Source organism: Chelonoidis abingdonii, chromosome 1, assembly GCF_003597395.2.
Source record: "Chelonoidis abingdonii isolate Lonesome George chromosome 1, CheloAbing_2.0, whole genome shotgun sequence".
In the NCBI taxonomy this organism is placed as follows: domain Eukaryota; kingdom Metazoa; phylum Chordata; order Testudines; family Testudinidae; genus Chelonoidis; species Chelonoidis abingdonii.
The window spans coordinates 122,114,658-122,132,374 of NC_133769.1; positions in this window are offsets into that span (position 1 = coordinate 122,114,658).

The window sequence follows — 17,717 nt, forward strand, 5'->3', positions numbered from 1 at the left end:
TAAGTAAGCCACTCCCTTCTGGAAGGGTGACTCAAGTCATCCTTTCCCATAACCTATTTAACTTTTCTTAAGGAGTACTTAAAATGTGAATAGCAGTGTCTAAATAACATAGTTCTTAACAGTGGCCATCTTTCTCTTTCATTGGTTGCCAGCCTCAAGCTCTCTCTTTTTATCACCTCATTCAAATGTCTGGCCTTCACTGTTATTAAATGTTAACTTTATACAGCCAGTAATCAAATTATCCAATAGTATCCATCTAAACTAGAGAGGCCAGGATCAAAACCCTTGATCTAAATACAGACTGGTGGTCTTTTGAGTCAGGAGAGAAATCAAAATCCAACCCAAATCTGGATATGAATTCACATATGGTCACTCTCCGTATAATGAGTCAAAGAAAAAGTCTGGATCAAAACACCCTCAAACTTTGGGAATCCAGATTTTGTACTTTACATCCATTTCTAATCTAATGTGATCAATATTGCTCAAAATAAAGGACATAAGTGGTTATCTTTAATACAAAGGATGATTTCTGAAGATTAGATCAAACAAGATGTAGGACCAAAATCAGCAGTGACTGAAAAGTGAGAGGCACTGTGCCAGGTTCCCCATAAATAGGGAAGTAAGTTATTAAATGTTTTTTTTCTCCTATGGAGATTTAATTTGTCACTGAATATTAATGTAAATGCACAAAAGAAATAGATGCAGGTAACCTTGGTTGGCTGTAAATAAGATCTTTGGCAAATTGTAGTCTTGGGTGATGAACTAACCTTTGTTAAGAGGGAAATTATAGGCCATAATCCTACTACCACACTCTAACCCACTTGCATTTAAAAAGAGGAGTTGTTGTTATGATAAGAAAAAGATGCATATTTCCCTTCATTAAAATATGCCATCCTATGTTTACTCAAAATGCCAACATTTATAGTAGTAAGGAACTAAAGGAGGCATTGTTGTTAGATCTTTTAACCTGTTAAAATCCCTGTGGCTTGATGCTGTAGCCGGTAAGGAGCTCTATGTTCCTGTCTGTTGGTGAATAGGAAGAAGAATGGCCACAAGTTGCTATTTACCCAGAACTCCAAGTGAACAAATGCTTCAGAAGGAAAGGAGTTCTCTGCCCCCATCTGTTAGTGAACAAGGGGAACTGTGGCTAAGAAGAGAGCTTATGAAGAAGAAGCTATTTACCCAAAATTCTTTCAGTGAGATTTTAGTAGTCATCACAATGGTGCACAAAATCAGAATTATTTGAGCAGTGGAAATGCCATGAGAGAGCGGGGGAAATGGCTCCTGCCTAGTGGCAAGGACTCTGCTTAAGGTTCTATATATTACTGGCTCCCTTCCATTGAGGGTCCTGCATGACTGGGAGAAGTCTTTGGTAGGAGCTGTAGAGGGGACTGCTCAGTTGGTCGAAAAGCAGAGAGCATTGTTTATTGAAGCCACAGAGGACAGCAGAAGAGCTGAGTGAACTCTAGTGGGGCTCTGCCTACCCAGCCTCTAAGTAAAGCTGAAATCTCTGTAGCTAGGTTAGATGATGGAGCCTAAGGAGAGGACCAAGAAGCGCTTTCCAGGGGACTGGAAATAGGCCTACATGATTGCATCACAGTCTCTAAGAACTACACTACCCACTGATACAAAACAGTGAGCGGGTTTTAGCAGATGGGGGAAGGGGAAGTGGTAATGGGACATTTGCCCATTAGATGTTCACACTGGTGGGTAGAGAAACAAATGAATGGACTGCTGCCAAAGTTACTGTGGTGGAATGTTTTACTTATTGATTTAGATACTGTTACTGTGTTTCCCCAAGTTAATGCTGTGTTTCCTTTTCCCTAACAAAGATTTTCTTGTTTCCACACCCAGCCTCAGCACTTGTGAGTGTTGAAATATTGCCTATTGGTTACACCCAGGAAGGTGTTTGTGATCCCAGAACTTCTGGGTTGCGGTCTCAAGCTGGTGGCATTTGTTACCTTTTAAGAGAGGCCCACAGCTATTTCAATCTAGGCCTTCTTGCTGCTGACAACACTTAACAGAAGGTGTTACACTTATAATCCAACAGGTAACTTCAAGCAGATTTATGCATAGTAGGAAACTAATGGTTTTGTGTTCAAAGTGGTTGCTCTTTAACATAAGCACCAGCAAGTATGGTATGCTCCAGTTTATGCTTTATCTGAGCATAGTTCCTAGTGGAGTCAATTTCAGGGTAAGGCATTGTAGTACTGACATCCTGTTATGATCTAGTGACTGATATGAAGGACAAGCACCAGTGAAATGGATAAAGCCAGTTTCATTTCAGAAATTTGTGGTAAAAGGGGAAAGAAGTGAGAGGAAGAGTGGGAAAGGTGGGGGGAGCACAGAGAGGGGAGAGAAGACAAACAATAGGAGGAGCAACAGCAGAAAAGAAAATGAAACAATATATGTTGGCAGAAACAGCACCTCATGTTAGTCACCAGTAAGAAACACTACCTCCATTAAAGCCAAGTCAGGTATGAGGAAGTGGCTGGAGACATGTGAGAAAGCTGGGTCATCTGACCTCTGATAAACTAAAACAGGGGCACAATGCTTCCTTTTATCCCTCTCTTTCTTGTCACCACTAGGGCACTGTCCTGCTTAATCTAATTTTCAAAATTAACGGTGGGAAACAAAACCCAACTGCCCTATTTATAAAGTTAAGAAGTCCAGTAGCACTGGAGTGCTTTTCTGAGTGGATATAGTTTGCCTTACTGAGGGACACATTTTCTCTGGGGACAGGAGTTAATTTATCTTCATGTTAGCGCCATCTGGAAATTGTCATGAGCAGAGAAAACAGCTAGTTGTACTGAGTATGTGTGTGCAGTGTTCTTATGGAATATACTGACAGCTAGTAACTGAACCTAATCCATCAAACTCATTTCACCTAAGACCTTCAGTATAACTCCAATTCTGATCTTTAAGGTAAAAGTGTCACAAAGCTACTTAATTCCTAACCTTTTGTTTTCCAGCATGTAATGCTTTTTATCTTCTCTTTTTAATTTTTTTCTCCAAAAATACTGCTTCCTTCGGTCATTGATTGGACTTTTGGGTTTGTGGTCCATGCATTTATGTTTTTTAAAAAAATTAGTAGTAGTGCAAAAGAGACTACTTGTTGGGTATAACCTGCTGTAATGTAGACTTTATTCTCCTTAATGCAATCCAGTCCACCACACATTACACTAGTGAATTGATACACCTACCCCATCGTGGTGTATTGATAATTCAGCAGGTTCTTTCCTGAGTTCTTACTCTGGGACATTGATTAGATGCTGCTTTACAGCTGGAGATACCATTTTTCAGAATGATGTGAAGCAAGGTCTTGATCACTTGTGGTAATTAAAATTTCCATTATGACTTTTGCAAGAGCAGGAATCTCAATCCAAGAACCGGCAAAATTCCAACAGCTGTGTCTGGCAACACTGATACTAGCAGTCAATTCCAGCATCAAGGTCCCAACTATGAATGCTGCCTTGCTCTGTGTCTGATGCCAGTGACAGCTGAGTGGGGTAGGAAAGAATCAAGCTCGGGGAAGATGTCTCACATTTCTTCAAAACAGCTCCTGCTCTCTTGCTCCACATCCACTTATAAAGATTCGTCATCCTCTCTCAACTGTTTTGCTAGGGATAGGCGAAAACAGATCAGCTTTTTTTTTTTTAAAGTTGAAAATGGTTGAAAAAAATAAAATTAAAATCTGAGCAAGAATTGAATATGCAGCTTTACTGCCACGCTGTGTTGAAGAGCTCCAGCATCAGCTGTCTATGCTTGCTGTTCCACACACTCTCTCCTGGAGTTCTGGTCTTGTGGCCGACAGATGACCATACGCTCAGATCCGTGATAGCAATGGGAAGAGCTGCTGGCATGGTTCTGCTTTTTATATGGCCTGGGACCAGCCAGTGTGAGAGACTGCCTCTCATCCCATGATTTGCTGCCACAGCTGTGGCCAGCGGAGAGAATGATGTCACATTCCCCCTTGATACAAAGGGCTGGGCTACACTAGGGAAGGGGATCGATCTAAGATACGTAACTTCAGCTACATGAATAACGTAGCTGAAGTCGAAGTATCTTAGATTGAGTTACCTACTGTCCTCACGGCGCGGGATCGATGTTCGCGGCTCCCCTTGTCGACTCCACAACCGCCGTTCGCGTTGGTGGAGTTCCGGAGTCGACAGGAGTGTGGTCGGGGATCGATATATCGCGTCTAGATGAGACGCGATATATCAATCCCCAAGAAATCGATGCTACCCGCCGATACGGCGGGTAGTGAAGACGTAGCCAAAGAGTGTTTGGTAGGGAGGCTGTCAGGCTTCAGGGCTCTGGGGATCTGGAATGCTCATTAACCCCTGGTCCAAAATTGCCCAGATCTGTCTATTTCAGGTCTTATTTGCTTTTACCTGGCATTTGTAAAGGCATAGGTGGAATGAAGTATTAGCCCACATATAAGCTTGGTAGACGGTTGGGCTGATTTCATTGCATTTTTATTTTATTTCTCTGTAATTTTAAATAACTGGCATAGTGCTCAGAACTTTCATTCACTGAGGCAATTACAAGTCTGATAAAGGTAACTGCATAGATGTAATAGATGAAATGATTAAGAATGAATAACTGGCAGATCTCAAATAGTCATCAGTAGGGAATCATTAGCAAATGGGGATGTTCTAGTGGAGTTCACATATCAGTACTAGGCCCAACCCCATTAAACTTTTTCAGCAATGGTTAGGAAGTAAATATAAAATCACTGCTAATGAAAATTGCCAGCCTAAGCAAAAATAGGTGGCATGGTATATAATGAGAAGAACAAGGCAGTCATACAGAGTGATCTGGATCACTTGGTAAGCTTAACCAATTCAAATAAGATGTGTTTTAAGATAGTCAGATACAAAGCTATACATCTAGGAACAAGGAATTGAGGCTGTACCTTCAGAATTGGGGGTCGGTATCCTGGAAAACAGTGACTCTGACAAGGATCTAGAGGGACATGTAACTCAACATGCGCTCCCAGTGTGATGCTGTGTCAAAATAGACTAATGGGATCCTTGAATGTGTAAGCTGGCGAGGTAGTGAGTAGGAGTAGGGAGGTAATGTTTACTTCTATATATGGCAATGGTGACACCAGTACTGGACTGCATACAGTTCACATTTTAATACAGATGTTGAAAAGTTGCAGAGGGTGCAGAAAACAGTCACAACAATTATTTGAGAAAATGCCTTACAGTGAGAGATTTAAAGAGCTGACTGTAAGAAGATAATACAAAAAAGATTATGAAGTCACTTGATTACAGTGTATAAGTACATTTATGGAGAGAAAATACGGGGTACTAAAGGGCTCTTTAATCAAGTAGAGAAAGCCATAACAAGAACCAATGGCTGGAAGCTGAAGTCAGAAAAATTTAAATTAGAAATAAGACATGCATTTTTAACAGTGAGGGTGATTAGCCATTGGAACAAACTACAAGGGAACTGGTAGACATCTCTTGATGTCTTCAGATCAAGCCTGGATGCTTTTCTGGAAGATATGCTTTGGCCAACCATATAATAATTTATTGTTCTCAATACAGGGGTAACTGGGTAAAACATAGTGGCCTGTGATTACACAGAAGTCAGACTAGATGATCAAATGGTCCTTTTTGGCCTTGAACTCTATGAATGAATCTATGAACTTGTGAGTGGACACTTTATTTATTCTAAATGTAAATAAATAATAACATATGTTGTAATTACTTTCAGTATCAATTTGGATAATTACAGTCTAAACTTTTTTCCATTCTGTTTCAATTGGATACTGTATTCTTTGCTTCCTGTTATATCCTATTGCTGTCTGCTATATTGGATGGATGCTGTCTTTTTTGCGGATGTATTTGGTGAGGAAGAGGCTTTGTCTTACTATTTTTGATTTAAAGTTTCAAAGACATGGAGCATTTTATTGACAAGGTTGCATCTTGTAAGAAATTACAAATTAGAAATAAGGCACCTAAGTCTCAGTTTTTCTGTTACAAAACTGTGCTAAATTGCTGTGCTTACTCTAATTAGTGATATATATCACTAATATTAAAAAAAAAAAAAAGTTAAGGTTGCAAAGTCAAGTATTCCACAGTTAGGAAATGCCGGAATTAAGGTTGCCTGCGCACACTTGATTTTGCTCTGTTATGTGAATCCATTATGACTTTAATTATGTGATTGTATACTATTAATGAGCAGCTATTCAATATTTTTTATCCTCATTGTTCAGTATGTAGCCCTAGGTCTTAATTACTGCAGACTATTCAAACCCTGCTATGAAGACAGAATTGTTAATTTCCTTGTGTGCTTTTCTATGGCACTTATCAATAGGGTTTTGGAATGTGTCACAAGTATTAATGAATTTATCTTAATGTCACCCCTGTGAGATGAGTAGGTATTATCATAGAATGGACCCTGAGGCACAGAGATATTAAGGCCAAAATTTTTGACTAGTTTTAGGTACCGAATTTAAGATCCTAGGACTTGATTTTTTTTCCAGAGGGCTTAGCATTATGTAACACTCTATATATGCAAAGCACAGCTCCCAATGACTTCAGCTGCATCTGCGAGTGCTCAAAACTTCTGCAAATCAGAGTCCTGGCTCTCAAGTCAGGCACCCAGAAATGAAGATCATGCAGTTAATGAAAAATTTGGTCTTCATGACTAGCTCAGCACCACTTAGGACCTCTGAGGTAGAGACAGGGATAGAATCTAGTTCTCCAGGGCTGCATTCAGCTGCTGTAAGTATGAGACCACCCTTTTATCTTCCTGCAATTATCTACCCCATTCACTACACATCTTCCAATTTAGTTTGTGTGGGCCTACACTCACTTGTTCCCATTGCTTCAAATAATACACACCTTCCAACTAATGCAATAAATGAAGCAGGAGTACTACAGAATTCACACTCAGAAAAAGTCTATTTTGTGCACTGAATGAAGCAGGGGCCCAGTGAAAAAAATAACATGTCATCATCAATAGGGAAAGTACAAGTTAAAAATTACTGAGACATCGTTAAGTCACAAGGGCCTGATGAAATACATCCTAGAATACTCAAGGAGTTGACTGAGGAGATAGCTGAGCGGTTAACAAGTATCTTCAAAAAGCCATGGAAGACAGAAGAGATTCCAGAGGACTGGAAAAGGGCAAATATAGTGTCCATCTGTAAAAAGGGCATAAGGACAACCTGGAATTACAGGGAATAACAGATCAGTCATCTTAACTTCAGTACCCAGAAAGATAATGGAGCAAATAATCAATTTGCAAATACTTAGAAAATAATAAGGTGATAAGTAACTATCAGCATAGATTTGTCAAGAACAAAGCACGTCAAACCAACTTAATAGCTTTCTTTGACAGAGTAACAAGCCTTGTGGATGGGGGCTTGGGGGGAAGAGGTCGATGTGGTATATCTTGACTTTAGTAAGGCTTTTGATTCTGTCTCATAAACAAACTGGGGAAATACAATCTAGATGGAGCTACTCTAAGGCAGGTGTATCACTGGTTGGAAAACTGTTCCCAGAGAGTAGTCGTCAGTGGTTCACAGTTAAGCTGGAAGGGCATTATCTTGGGATCCTTTCCAGGTTCTAGAGGGGACATATTGAGTGGGATCCTGCAGGGATCAGTTTTGGGTTCTGTTCTGTTCAATATCTTCATCAATGTTTTAGATAATGGCAGAGAGAGTACACTTATAAAGTTTGCGGACAATACCAAGCTGGGTGGGGTTGCAAGTGCTTTGGAGGATAGGATTAAAATTCAAAATGATCTGGAAAAACTGGAGAAATGGTCTGAAGTAAATAGAATGAAATTCAATAATGACAAATGCAAAGGAAGAAAGGAACAATCAATTGCATACATACAAAATGGGAAATGACTACTGCGGAAAGGGATCTGGGGGTCATAGTGGATCACAGGCTAAATATGCAGATATTTTGGCTTAAATTGTTCAAAAATATTTAGCCTGAGGTAGACACACCTGTCATGGGAAATTTTAGCCTGAACTGTTAGTTTGACAAAGTTATAAAAAATTGAAAACAGGTTCTGGTAATGGGAAGTGCTGGGCAGCCTTAATACTAGGCTGCAACCAGCCATGCCTAAAATAATATCTGTGTCTGGAGATGTGGATTTTTTAAATGAAGTTTTGCTAAAAAGAAGATAAACCCAGTATCTTTTCCAAGGTCACTCTCCTTTATGTGATACAGTAGTTCATTTTAATGTTACTAAACATTCACAAATAATTTTACTTCAGTTTGTATTTTTCCTCTTGAGCCATCGGACAGAATGGAAGCAATAATCAAGACAATATTACGAAGAAAAATGTGTCTCATGAGAGTCCCAGCAAGCAAAATTTTAGATAAATAAATCAACCTCTTCTGACTCCATCAACCTGTGGCTCTCACAACTCACTGCAAGGGCATTTGAGGCATTATTTATGGGTACTAAAGATCATTTCCACTAGGCACACCCCTCTGAAATGACCATTTACGTGTACTGTAAATATTCTGGGTACTTCAAGCTTCACTGAGACACTATGTCCTGCTGTCTCCTTAGCTGGTAGCTTAAGATAGCTTTCTTTATATTTTACTTGGAACACAAGGCTGGGCATTGGCTAACAAATAGCACATTTGCCTTCACAGATTTGCCTATTTACCACTAATGAATCACTGAGTGATGTCCCAGCCACTGCATGCAACTCTAACTGTTGTTCCACTCAGTGGTAAAAGCTCATACTGCCCCTGCTCAATACTTCACAAGAGCTCCACGGAGTGAAGGATAAGTGTGACCCTTGCACAATCCTTTAAGTGGGTGCAGCATGTGCTCTTGGTTAGCTGTACTGACTAGTCTGTATGAGCGGACACGGCTACACCTTACTCCTTCCTTACTCCCTTTGGTGTAGGTAGTTGCCCTAGCTGTATGCTCAGGAGAATACAAAGACTAAGATTGGGTTTGCCCCTATATGGAGGTGTACTCTTTGTGCTCCCATATATGGGCCATCATCCACCCTTTTGCTCTGATGTTTAGGAAGGATGCAGTCTAACCCCTAAATCTTTATAGAGTGTGTTGAACATGTTAAGAGATACTAAGTGACTGGATGAACATGGAAGCTGAATGATAAAGATGTATGTAGGGACTATAATAGGATATCTGGTTGTCTAGTCCAGAATACAACTGTGAGTAGAAAATTCCATTCAGAACTGAGATTCTGTGTCTGCACTAAAGTCGTTTAAAGGTTCATTTGATATGCGCTCTTAGCAAGACAAAAAAACTCTCACATTTGTAATTAAATGAAATGCTTGAAAGAGGCTTCCTAAGCCCTACTCTGCAATGATTGTTAGCTGTTTGGAAATATAATGTCAGATATACAAAATAACACTATTTTTAAAAGATGATTTACAGTCCTGTAAACAAATTAGGACAGTGCTATCCTCCCTTTGTATATATTCGTGCTGAAAATATCTAGAGTCCCTTGCGGTATTTCTACTTTGTCCAAATCATACCAGCTGGTGTAATAGGTCAGTTCTGAATTTGACTCTCGCTCACACCTGTGAGTTACATTTAAAATCAATATTGGTTTATTTTGTGCTAAACTTTTTGGTTTATGGCAAGCAGAGAATGTTTTTGTTAAAAGAAATGGGCAACCCCATTCCCTCATCTCCCCAGGCACAAAAATAGCATATCTATACTCAAACCAGTAAAGAATGCTCTGTAGATAAATACATATTGTAGCGATAGAGTGTAAGGATTCCATTAAAGCTTTAGTGATATCTTTGGGGTGGGGGGAGCAAAATGGATCCTCTGCTTTTACTCTGCCAGGTCTGTATTGAAGCAACGTTGTAATAGCTGCTGTCTTTTTTTGTTTTTTTTCCTATAGGCATCACTTGCTGTATTGTAAGCGAAGAAAAAAAATATCTTCTAGACATTTCCCTCTTTTCTGTCTCTTTCTGTCTCTCTTTACATTTTTTGTAAAGAACAGTCTGCTTCCTTTTGTTACTGTTACAATGTACCTTTACCTTTAACTCCAAGACTGAGTCGGAAATGCAATATGAAATTTTCTAATGTGACCAAGAAATATTAGCTTTATACCTCAGAAGAAGGTGGCTTTTAGCAATATAGCAGAGAAATTATCGCATGTTATCGGTCATAGTGTGATTCATTATTTTACCACTGTGCTCTGAAAAGTCGCTAATACAGCTCAGAGCTTTGGTACCGTATTAGTACTGTCTGTGCGAGTTCAATTCCTAAGACTTTGGTCTATCTAAGCACTGTAATTTATTTGTACACCAGCCTCTTGTATCTTCCCCTCTGACACACACCCCGCCATCATCTAAGCATACCATACATGCAGTGATTTGAGTTACTATTTTTATTTTGGTGCATCATATGGAAACATTCTCACAAAGGAAAAGATGGCTGAAGGAAGAAATGAAAATTTGGAAACTGCGTGCTCTGCACTTTGTATATATTCCCTGCCATACGCCTATGTAACTCTCATTAATGCTAATGGGATTTAATACACACTGCAAGAGGAAAATATCCTCATTTATTTTGCACTGAATCGAGTGGTACTAAAAGTGCTGTATTGACAATCCTGGCCTCCTCTATTTATCCACAGAACAGGCTGTGTAAGCGCAAGCTTCCTCACACAGCTTGGTATCTCAGTCCTGTTCTGGAGGGAGTGTCTGAAGGACAGTTCAGTCTATTTTCAGCTTAGAACCTCTGTTGAGACTGTCACCACAGGGCCAGTTTTGTGGTGGGAACACCTGTAAACTAGGCCCAAACTGTCAGGTATTACATTTAGGCCACATTTGGATGAGTGATGAAAGGCTGAAAAGTTCCAATAACCCATTATAAATTGCACATGTAGCTGGAAACATCGTATATAGTGCACTTGATTCTCCAAGCCTTCTACTAAGTAGTACTAAAGATGGGTTGAAATTTTTCATTCTGAACCTTTCTTCATTTGAAAATCCTGTTTTATTAAAATTGAAACTTTCTGTGGAATTCTGTCAATTCTGATGAAATTGTATTCACAACTCTTCTCCCCCTCTGGGGGAAAAAGAGCATTTTGTTAAGGTCCTAATGAAAGGTTTTGATTTTTCTTTTTTCATATAGATATGATTTGTTTATATTATACTAGAAATTATAGTTCAATATAAAATTTTAAAAGTTGAGATTGGATTCAAACATTTTTATTTTATCAAAGGGGAATCTTTGGATTGACCTGAAATTAAATTTTCTAAATTTTTAGTAGTAAATTTTGGCATTTCAGAATTTTTCATTCTAAATTGGAATGGAAACAAAACTTTTCAAAATTTCCCATAGGAGGGAAATTCTGAGTTTTTACCAGTTCTAATTCATCTTGGAATAAACTACAACTCAATAAGCATAAGAGTGACAGAATTAGGCCTATAATATTTTGACAATGTGATTTTATTTTTCATTTTTTGTGGGAGTATCTTATAGGCAGTAGCTCTGCAAGGAAGAAATTATTTCAGTTAAATAGGCTCAGATATGGAAACAAGTTTACTGCTCAACTTCCAAAAAGAACTGCATCACAATTAAAAATGAGCATTTCTCTTGAAATCTAACTGCATATACAAGAGGTGGCCAAACTTACTGGCCCTCTAAGCCACATATGACAATCTTCAGAAGTTCAAGAGCCGGGGCACACTTGCTGGGAGTCAGGGATTGGGGCTTCCTCTCTGTTCCTGCTAAACCCCGAGCCCTGGGAGGTGTGCCTCGCAGAGGAGAAGCCCCAAGATGCCCCTCCCCACTGGGCAGAAGCCCCAAGACCCCTCCTCCCTGCTGGAAAGAAGCCCCTACCGCACCACCCCACTGTAAGGTAAAGGTCCTGAGCTTCCCCCACCATGGTCTGGTAGGTGGAGAATGAGGAGGTGTGGGGGGCTCTGTGAGCTGCACTTAAATGGTAAAAGAGCCGCATGTGGCTTGCGAGCCACAGTTTGGCCACCCCAGCATATCTGTTCAATTAGCAATAACTGGTAAAACAATCAGTAATATTGCCTTGAGAATATTATGGTATATAATATTAATTTTTTGTTAGTTACCTATCCAGCAGCCAATTTTTTGTAAGGGTTACTGTGACCAATACTTAAACAGTAAAAATCGTCCATTGCTTTACTCCAAGACCCTCCTGCTGCAGTTATGGATGGGCTTCTCTCCACTTAGAGAGTGCTTTTCATCTTCAGATGCTCTCTTAATGCTGTCATTTGTAAAATTATATTATTCAAAGAGCTCTCTTCCTAACGATAGTGCTGTTGGTAATTATCTTGTAACAATTCACTAGACAGAGTGTCTGGTTTTTGAGTCTATTCAATACTATCACTTTTTCTCTTCCAGGCTGGCAAGCGATGGCATTTTGCAGAGAATATATTGCTTATGTAGGTGGTGCCAGAGTGTGCATGTGCCAGCAATGGTTTCTAAGCTTGCTACAACTCAAGCTCTTACTGCAAATACAGCAAATATCCTTGGACTCAGTCAAAGTTGAAATAAGTTCCACACTGCAGAAGTTTATTTTCTGAATTCTACTAAGACGGAATCCTTTGCTGGACATGTCTAGGATGACATCTTTTGACATTACTTTTATCTTAGAAGGTTGCTATGGATCCTCTATAGAACTGAAATTAGGCATACTGTGGGGTTTTGTACTTTTCTCTGAAGCAATCAGTATTGGCCACTGGCAGAGACAGCATCCCAGCCTACTTAAACTCTTGCCTTGTTTAGTATGGAAATACCTGTATTCTGAGAAGCCCATTAATGCACAGTACTGGCTTGCTTTAAAGAAAAATAGTTGTGAATTCCTCTGAATGAACAGCTTTTGCTTTCCCTGAATAGTTTCACTCCATCTATCGTTTTGGTGTTGCTGACTCACAAATCTGTCTTTTCCCACCTGTTCTGTCTTGTGCTATGCAACTGTGCATGTGTCTCCAATATCACATCATCCTGAATGGTTTGCCCCCAGCTCATTCACAAAATGGCTGAAAGTGACCTATGTTTTCTTCTTCCTAACGTTCTCCATTTCCACCTTTCTTCACTGGTTTTGACAACACCATCACCCTCGCTGTGTCTTGTGCTTGCATCCTCAGTGACTCCTCGCTGTGCCTCATGCTTGCATCCTCAGTGTCATCTTTGACTCCTCTCCCTTCTGCTTCCTTGCTGTAACCAAACCTTGATGCTTCTTCCTCCATCACATCTTGAAAATCCATTCCTTCCTGTTTGTCCCCAAAGGATCATCCATGCCCTGATTGTCACCAGCCTCAATTACTGTAATGTTTCATTCTCTGGCCTCTGTTATATCCATGTCACTCCTTTGCAGTACATTCATAGTATAAATGCTAAACTTAACTTCCTCAGCTGTGGATTAGACCAAATCATTCCTTCTTCAAATCTCTCCATAGACTGACTCTTGTTTATTAAGTTTAAACTTCTTGGCCTTGACTTTAAAGCCTGTGCAGCTCTGCTTTGGCCTACATATTTGATTTCCTTTCTTATCATGTTCTTGTTTTGCACCTTTTGGTCCACCAATGATATCACCTTGATGCTTTATTTCATTATCATTGCTGTCTTTGTGTCTTTTTCCATACTATTCGTGGATAAACCTTGCAGTTCCCATGTGCGAGACCCACAATCTTTCCTCTTTCAGATATTTCTTAAAATCTCACTTGTTGCATAAACACCGAGTTGATTTCAGCAACTTTCCATGCCATAATTTTACAGGAGGGGGACTACAGTTAATGAAAGTAAAAATGAAAAAGGTCCTGAGTAAATACCATGCTTTGGGTCTCCCATTGCTTCTTGTTTAATGTATTTTTGTCTTTTAGTTCTGTAGGCAAGGCAGGTATTGTCTTTTGTCCTTTATAATACCAAGCATATTGTTGATGATTAGTAGCTAATAAATAGATGGTATTAGACGTGGTACGCAACAAAATAAAACTAAGATAATGTTTTAAAAGTTAGCTAGATAATATTTCTTTTCTTCTTTATTGTCTCCCTGTAGCAGTCACCACTTGGGTGGGCCCTTAAGTCAACACACACCCAAATTAAATGTGAGACCAAGTTATAAAGTTCAGATCCAAACTTTACCAATATGTGGGGATATTAAAATGAAGGTTGTCGTTTGTATAGGGACCAGCCCAAAATTACATATCCGAATTCAGTCTTCACTAATGTTAGGGGTGGTTCTCTTTTCTGATGTGTATATACCAAAAAGTTGTTGTAATGATTGTTTCTTTGAAACTTTCACTTGGAGAGGTTTAGATTTCCTCTTTGTTTGCTAGTAATGACACATCATGTTTAGGCAGGTCTCCACTGCAAGCCTAATGGTTACATTCATTCTCATGATAAGACAAACTAGCGCTTTTACTGGACGAATGATACTGTATCTTATAGACTTTGAGAGGGGTGTTTGCCAGGCTTTTGTAACTCAGCAAAACAGTTCCCTTCCACTCTTCAATTTATTTAATTAATGCTCTTCATCTCATTAGTAGGGATCTATCTTAGCCATCTACCATTATATAGTAAATTGCTTTAATGAATTCAATGATTCTCTCAAAATTCCCAATCAGATGAGAGGGCCTGCTAATATAATAAGTCAAGAAAGTGCAGCTTTGGAGATTCATTAAATTTTATTTCTTCTGAATTGTCTCTGAAAACTCTGAAGGAATCACGGTGCTAAAAAGAGGTCATTATTAGACTTACTAGTCTGAGAAGAACCTGAACTACAAAGTTCAGTTCTGGATCTGAACTTCCCCAAAATGTTGAGATCTGATGTTACTCTTCAGCTCATTGTAGATGTGGAGCCAACTATAAAGTTCTGAGGAATAGGGTGCTCAGAGCCTGAATTTTGATTTGGGTTCATCTATAATGATATAGAGACAACTGTGATTCCAATAAAATCATATCAGAACATCTATTGGCTTTAGTAGGAGCATGATTTGGCCCATAGTATGTTTGCATTAAAGGTGCAGAGCATTTTGAGGGAAACAGAGTATAAGGTGGACAGTTCCTGGCTATTTGTTCAATTTCTTCAGACAATTTACTTTTTTATTTTCCTTTACCCCTCTTCTAGTTAAGAAAACATTAGAACTGGTCATGAAATAATGGGAGGAAAAAAGGCCAACTTATTTTTGTTAACAAAGAAATGACAAATATGTTCTGACCAGCTAACAAAAATAGTTAAGACGTGGAAAAAATGTTTCATGGGGAAAAAAAATTCCCCACTTCTTTTTCTGAAAAGAAATGTTTGGATGGAAGGTTTATATGTGTTTCAGGTACAGTTTTGTGACTGTTCCAAATTCTAATCCAAGCTATGCTCTTAACATGAGGTAGAGTATAACTAGGGCAAATATCTTCACTTCTTTTCCTCTGTTTCCCCATCAGAGAAAATAGGGTTAAAAAAATTGGAAATATACCAATCTCTTAGAACTGGAAGGGACCTTGAAAGGTCATCAAGTCCAGCCCCCTGCCTTCACTAGCAGGACTAAGTACTGGTTTTTGCCCCAGATCCCTAAGTGGTCTCCTCAAGGATTGAACTCATAACTCTGGGTTTAACAGGCCAATGCTCAAACCACTGAGCTATCCATCCCCCCGCTTACAGTTCAGGGGTGCTTAGGATTAATTAGGTAATGTTTGTACAGCACTTTGAACATATAAAGCACTATCTGCTTGCTAAGAATTATTTTGTTAGCGGATTCCTCTTTGAAGTGGCAAGGCACTTACTAAAGGTGGTAACTGCTTCTTATTTATTGAGTGAGCTTCTGTATAAACTATTGCTGGAGTGTGATCAAATCTTCTGTGTCCAAAAAAACAAACATTATTTCCATATTTTGACATGATGATTTTTGTACAAAGTTAGGCCATCTCCTGAATCCTGCTAGTGCACGTAAATGTGCTCCAACATATATACAATTTAGTTTTCAATTAATAAAGCAGCTGCTCAGACAGGATTTCACTGACATGATTGTTTTAAATCATGAAAATTTTCAAAATTCTTATTTTAACATAAACCAAAGTATTGTTGACTTTATGCCTCTAGAGTTTTAGCAGTCTCCTCCTCCATATATGTCGTCTTTAACATGCTTGAATCAAACCTAATGTACTCTCCTTTACACAAATAATTAAGGAATTGTATAGTCCCCTTTCTTCCCTCAAACAAAAACAAAAAAAATGACAGGGTTCTACAATAAGAGTTCCATACTCTACAAGATCAAGCTGTAGTATTTTAGACCATTAATATAATATTTTATATAGTTTGGTGATGAGGCTAGTCTACTTTTCATCTCCTTCATTATTTTGTTTCTGTACATGCCTTCCTTTCTAAAGTTCAGTTGTACTCTGAAGAGTAACTATTTAAAAATAACCCCATCTTGCTGAGTAAATCTGCTCTCTGTATATTCAGAGTCATTGCTGCCAACTGTAGTGACAAAAATAATGTTTTACTGTCTTTTGTCCTTATCAACTCTGCAAAGTTAACACAGTGAAGGAGAAGCACATTTTGTTCCATCTTGTATATCAACACAATTGTTCACTAACCTACAATTGGTTACATCTGTGCAAATCCAATGAAGACACTAGGATTGCACAAGTGGTTCTGTGAGCATCATTTGGCCTGCAGATTCTTTATTACAGGTTATGATGCACAAGATTGAAAGAATTATTCTTGGTCCTGAGTGATTGGGTTTATGTGTCAGGCAGGAGAAAAAATCCTTTTACTTGTAAACTGAACATACTTGGTTTGAAAATAATTGAACAGAAATAAATATGGAATCCCACAATAACATTTGTAGTAACTTTTCAGAGTAAAACTGAACATAAACCTTCAGTATGAAGACAGAGATGAAGATTATAGGTCAAATTCTTTGCTTGTTTACCTCTCTGCCGTCCCACTGAAGTTAATGGTGTGTAAATCAGTAGAAAATTTGCCTTTGTCCAACTTTCCCACATGCACTAAAATACATAAGCAAACATAGGTGCTGGAACTCAGGGTGCTGGAGGAGCTGCGACACACCCTTGCTTGAAATGGTTTCCGTTATATACAGGGTGTATAGTTCAGTTTAATGGCTCTCAGCACCCTCACTATAAGAATTGTTCCAGCACCCCTGTAAGCAAGTCAAATAACTGCATTCCCCTCCTGCTCCTGTCAGTACTGCCTGCTTTGAGCTCTTTGATGCTCTTCATTCTTAGGGGTGTAGAATGATGTTCCAAGTCATAGTATAATTTCCCTTCAGCAGCAGGAGACACACTGCTGTATATTATGCCCTTTAGCTAAAAGAAAAATTGATTCTGTCATGTATAGGTTTATATCTCATCTATTTTTTTAAAGGAAATTTTTAACACTTATAAGACTAGAGGAGGAAATAATAAAGTACTGGCACACATGACATGATTCTACCATCTAAGGAAGATTGTCCATCTTGTGGAATGAGAAATTCAGAGGCAAAGCTAAACAATAGTTAAACTGCAGGTTTGTTTTCTTTGTAACAAGATCGTTCCAAAGCAATTACAGCACTCTGTGGAAACAAATGCTAGGGAGCTAAATGCAGCATATGTCAAGGGTATGGAACAACTTACTTTCTCAGTACTGAAATTTTGAAAACAATTTTTCCACATACGGCCAAATATGGGGCGCAGTTCATGTGGTGGTAGAGGGCAGGGACGGCTCCAGGCACCAGCACGCAAAGCACATGCCTGGAGTGGCAAGC